Here is a 6,179-nt window from a genome sequence, read left to right on the forward strand (position 1 = left end):
TCCTAAAGTCGGCATGTACAGGATGAGATAAAAAAAAACTGCAACAAAGTTAAACGGTATAATTTTAACATTTTAAATTTTATTGAATGAAAGCAAAAAATGGCGGAAATAGCATCAAATTTTAGAATAAGTTTAGATTTGTTTGAATTGGTCATCTTTGGCACGAATTAAGGCCTTCAAACGGCCAATGTAACCGTCACACGTTGCCCGAATGTTATTCTACGATAATTTGGCATTTTTTAGTGCCAACCTTTCTTTCCAAAATACTCCAGACACAATAGTTCAACGAATTGGTATCCAAAGATTTTGGTGGCCATTGTGCGCTGGAAATGAAGCGAGGAACCCCATTTTATGAGGTCTGTTGGAATATCCAAGAGCTGCGGCCAAAATGTTTGAGTGCCCAAGGCTTTAATACACCCTCTAGAATATTTTCGCAATAACATTCGGCATTTATTCTGATGCCACAGTCGATTAATACGAGCGGAGAGCGACCATCGGCGGTTATGGCGGCCCACACCATCACCATGGCCGGCGCTTGAGTTGTAGTGGCCAACCGAAGGTGCTCATTTTCAGCTGACCTCTTTGGCAAATAAACACGATCATTTTGTTTGTTTACAAACTGCTTGACAACGAATGTTTTCTCATCTGAGAAAACAAAATTCGACATTTCACCACTTTCGGTCAAGTGAAGCAACTCTTTACCTCTTTGAGTCTATTTTCTTTCTGTAGCGGTATAAGTTCTTGTACTTTTTGGGATTTCAATGGATTTTCCCCGAGCTCATTTTTCAATATTTGCCGAATGGAATATTGCGATACATTCAGCTCATGAGCCATTTCTCGACCACTTCGACGCGGGTTTCGATCAAGTCGCTTCGTTAATTTTCGAACCATTCCTGCTTATGTTGCTGTTTTTCTTCCGTCCACTTCCTTGATGTCGAGCTACGCTACCAGTATCACGGTAACGAGCGATGGTACGAGCCACAAAAAATTTATTCAAATTTAAATGCTGGATAGCCACTTGGGGTTTTCCAGCCAAATATAACACTATCACGCTTGAATTCCATCACAAATAACTTTTTTTTTGTAAAATTCTCACAAAAATGCTGTTGTACGCTTGTAAACAATATAATGAAATAATTCTGGTTATTAATGTTGCCAAAATCATAAAAATACCGAATTTTTTGTCATAATGCCTATTACGAACTTTAAATATTAACTTTGAAATAATTCCGGTAAAAATATTTCTAAAATCCTCAAAACACCGAATATTGTGTTTTGGGGCTATATGAAAAGTGGACCTACATAACCCATTTACGAACTTAACCTACCTACTGGCAAAATACACATGTGTGAAACATTTTAGCCTTCGATCTCAATTCGTTCGAAAGATAGCGTGATTGCAACAGAGGGCATCGACTTGGAATTTTACGCTGATCGGGAATATATATATATATATATATATATATATATATATATATATATATATATATATATATATATATAATATATATATATATATATATATTATTAAATCTGACATATATATATATATATATATATATATATATATATATATATATTATTAAATCGAGGAGTACTCACTTTGACTTAAATTAAAGAAATCTTACGATGATACTGGCCTAAATTATTTAAAGATATTCATCATTTAATAAGATTCAGGATTCAGAATTGTGGACCCTAATATATTTCAAAAACACTGTGCTCCGTTTCTTATATCAAGTTTGAAGTTTTGTCAAACTGTGTTTTTTAAGTTTTGGAACTGTAAAAATTTCGACCGAGGTTATTATTAATTTATCTCAAAAATTATCTCGTTACCGAAAATCATGTATTTTAGATTTGATAACAGTGGATACTTTCTGATACACAGTCATTTGTCAGAGAAATATCGAAATGTCCACTCATGTATAAATAAACAGATAATCCAGTTCTGAAATTGCGTATAAAAACTTTCGCCCTTGATCTCCTGTCAATTACCTTTCAAAATTTCACATAATTTTCCCCATTTAATCTAATGTGAAAAAGTTCAAAAAAAAAAAGGTTCAAAATGAAACCAAAAGGAAAAATGGTTTTAAACATTTTCATTATTCTTAGCTATTGTCGAATTTTTTATTGTTGTAATTACGGTACACGGGTTGGTAATTGTTTTATGCTGTTTCGAACTTCATCCGTATGTACGTTTGATGCCCCCTTCTCATCCTCAACCCACTCTCGGATGGTTGTTGTGATTTTATTTCATTTCATTGTGTTGCCATTAATGTTCTTGCTGCTCCCGTTGTTGTTGCTGTTTTTGTTGAACATTTTTGTTAATTATTGTTTGCCATGCTAATTACTTTTCAAATTACTACACAATTTTTTTTTTTTACAGAGATTTGCATGTTTTCTGTTTTGCTCCAAACCTTTTCCAGTTGCTGTTATGTCGCTCTGACGTTTGCTGGCCCCATCGGATGAATGTTTTCGTATACTCTGGTGAATTTTAGGGTTTTTCTACATATACACATTCACATACACATGTGTGTAGGTATACATTTATGCACGTGTATAGAAGCTATAGGTGTGTCTGCTTATGTTCATTTGATTATCCTGATTTTGTAGTTTTGTTTTTGTTTGTCATTTTACCAGATGTATGTGTTAGTGTGTGGCTGTGTGTATGTGTCCCTGTGTATGCTCCGGAATCCGTAATTAAAGATTTTTAAATGGCTTGTTAGATTTAATTAAAACATTTGGGAATTGAGAATTTCAAAATTATGCAAATTGCGGTAGTTACAATTTGTAGTTTTTGGGAAATAAACTTTTCAGTGGCAACAAAAAAAAAAAAACAACACCAACTACAAACGGCAACAACTACTACAGCAAATAACCATTTAAATTGTGTATACCACAATTGTTGCAAATAAATTAAATACCTTTCGAGAATTTGTCAAATTATTTAAACAAATTTGATTTGTTGAAATTAGTATGGAAATTGTTGTGGTTTTCGGTCATTTCATCAAAGGCAAGAGTTTGTCTGCCAAAATGCTGTTTATTAAATAAAAAAATTAAATTTCAAATAATTTAATACTAACGTAATTTTAGAATATCAAATTTGGGTCTATTTGGTGGGCAAATGCGGCCAAAAAAAATAAATAAATAAATCTAAGCTATTTAGACAAGCGTGTCTTGTAGGAACATTTTAACTTATTGAGAATCCGAATGGATTATTAAAAGTCAATCTCATTGGGTTTTTCTCGAAAATCCTACAATAATGGGGTAACATTATATGGGGACTTTTCTTTAAAGTTATATTGCACTTTGTGGCCAAGTCAAAGAACCTCAAATTCAAAATCCCAACCAATTCAGTAGGAAAAAATTCCCTCAGCCTACAACCATATGCAGTTCTCAACTTTGTAAGACCATTAAAATTGTTTTTAAATCATCTTTAATATTTAAAACGAATAAAAAGCAATATGTTCGACCAGGCCGAACTTTAAATACCCTCCACCATTTGGAACGAATTTGGAAATTTTCAACAAAAAAATCCGTGAAAAAATCTGTTAAAATCTTATAAATACCGAATATAGCTGTTATATTGGAGGTACCGTTATATGGGGACTATACAACACATGGACCTGCACAGATAATTTCCTGTCACAGGCTGTAATATCCGTTACGAACTTCATATTTGAACCGAATTTAACACAATTCCTGTCAATAATGTCGCTAAAATCATCAAAATACCGAAAATCAGGAGGTACCGTTATATGGGGGCTATACCAAAACGTGGACCTACATGGCCCTTTTCAAAACAAAAAGTCCTGCAGATATAACATACATTTGAGCAAAATTTTATCAATCTACTTCAATTCGTTTTAAGCTAAAGTGATTTCCACAGATGAATAGAATTTTATGCTGATCAAGAATATATACAGGGTGAGATAAAAAACTGCAACTAAGTCAATCAACATCATTTTTACATTTCATCGAACGAAAGCAACAAATATCGGAAATAGCATCAAATTTTAGAATAAGTTTACATTTGTTCGAATTGGTCATCTTTGGCACGAATTATGGCATTCAAACGGCCAATGATACCGTCACACGCTGCCCGAATGTTGCTCTGGCCCATTCCCGGCGAAGCACTTGCTTGAGATGATCGACACTTTGGTATTTTTCAGTGCCAACCTTGCTTTCCAAAATACTCCAGACACAATAGTCCAACGGATTGGTATCCGAAGATTTTGGTGGCCATTGTGCGCTGGAAATGAAGCGGGAACCTCATTTCGGAGAAAACCAAATTCGGCAGTTCACCTCTTTCGGCCAAGCGAAGCAACTCTTGCACTTTTTGGAATTTCAATGGCCTTGCCCCGAGCTCATTTTTCAATATTTGCCGAATGGAATGTTGCGATATGTTCAGCTCACGAGCCATTTTTCGGCCATTGCAACGCGGGTTTCGAACCATTTCTGCCGATGTTGCTGTTTTCTTCCGTCCTCTTCCTTGACGTCGGGCTACGCTACCAGGCTGAAGTTGGTTGAAGTTTTTTCATCTCACTTGGTTACTTCCTTCACTTTATGTGAGATATGTGATAATTTTTAGGAAATGTTAAAATCTGTAAAGAACCGCTGCCTTATTTCGATTGCTGGTGCGCACGATAAATCTCGAAGGAAGTATCCGATTTGATCTAAACTTGGTACATCGTAATATTATTGTCAAACTTAGATCGAGTTCGATCGAGGTGGGCAATATCGGTCCACTCCTTCTGGTAACCACCCCCCCCACAAAAAATGTCAAAACTTTCCAAGAAAATCATTTACTGCACAGAAAGAGTCCGATTTTGTTCTAACTTTGCGAATTCTTATATTTACATCAGTGCTAGGCCAGGTGCGAAAATGGACAATATCGCTCCACTCCATCAAGTATTTTCCCACAAAGGGTGAAAATTTTGAATAATTATATAATATTTTAATTATAAAATATTTTTATTAACTCAAGATCTTGTTGTGAAGATGGGATATATTGGTCCACCCCTTCTGGTACCTCCCCCACAAAGGTCAAAATTTTAAATATCCATGAAGCTCATAAAATGCGAAATTAAAATCCGATTCTATTCAGCCTTGGTACATCTCAATATTTCCATCAGCACAAGATCGGTTATAAATATGGTAGAGATTGGACCATTTAGTCTGGTACCTCCCCCACATGGGGTTAAAGATTTTTGAAAAACAAAACGCTCAAAGAAAGCCAAATAAGCATCCAAATCTTTTCAAATATCCCTCATCTAACGCAAGATTTGTTATGAATATTATATATATCTGCCAGTACCAGAAGGACCTTAGCCACAAAGGGTCACAATTTCCAATACTTATATCTGTCATAACTTGCGAAAAAGTCGGCGATTCTTTAAAGCTTGCTATGTCTAATTATTTATTTTAAGAAATCTGATATGAATTTGTAATTTACTGAAACTTATAATTTCGCATAAAATTGGATATATGTGTCCCGAAATTTAATTTTGAGTTATCCCACATACTAACGGATAACTCAAAATTAAATTTCTGGCTATGAGGTGATTTCGCAATTGCGTACTTTAATTGTTCGAAAAGTACTAACTAAAACTAATTTTGGATTGCTGCTGGTACCTACGATGGAGAAATGTGATTTGTTTTGGATATGTGAGGTTACTGTTGGTTTCTTGGGTTTGCAAATGGAGACGTTGAAATTGTTTTTGACAGAAAAATTGAAAGTTCTTAATGTACTGGTATTTATACCCTACACCACAAGGTGGTCAGGGTATTATGTCTTTGTGCAGTTGTTTGTAACAGGCAAAAGGAAACGAGATAGACCCATAGTTCCTTTTGATGATCTGCATAGAATCACATTCTGAGTCGATTTATGCATGTCCGTCCATCTGTCCATGTATTTTTGTAAACAAAGTACAGTTCGCATTTATTGCCCTATCCAGACGAAATTTTCCACAAATCATTTGTTTGGCCCAAGGACGAACCCTATTGAAATTGGAGATAATCGGTAAAAATTTAGATATAGCTCCCATATATATATTCGACCGATTTGCCTTTTATTGTGCACCAAACGTGTAATATCAGTCCGAATAGATTGGACCTGAAAATAAGTGTGCGAAATTTGATCGAAATCGTTTCAGATATAGCTATAGCTCCCATATATA

Source organism: Musca domestica, unplaced genomic scaffold, assembly GCF_030504385.1.
Source record: "Musca domestica strain aabys unplaced genomic scaffold, Musca_domestica.polishedcontigs.V.1.1 45, whole genome shotgun sequence".
Lineage (NCBI taxonomy): Eukaryota > Metazoa > Arthropoda > Insecta > Diptera > Muscidae > Musca > Musca domestica.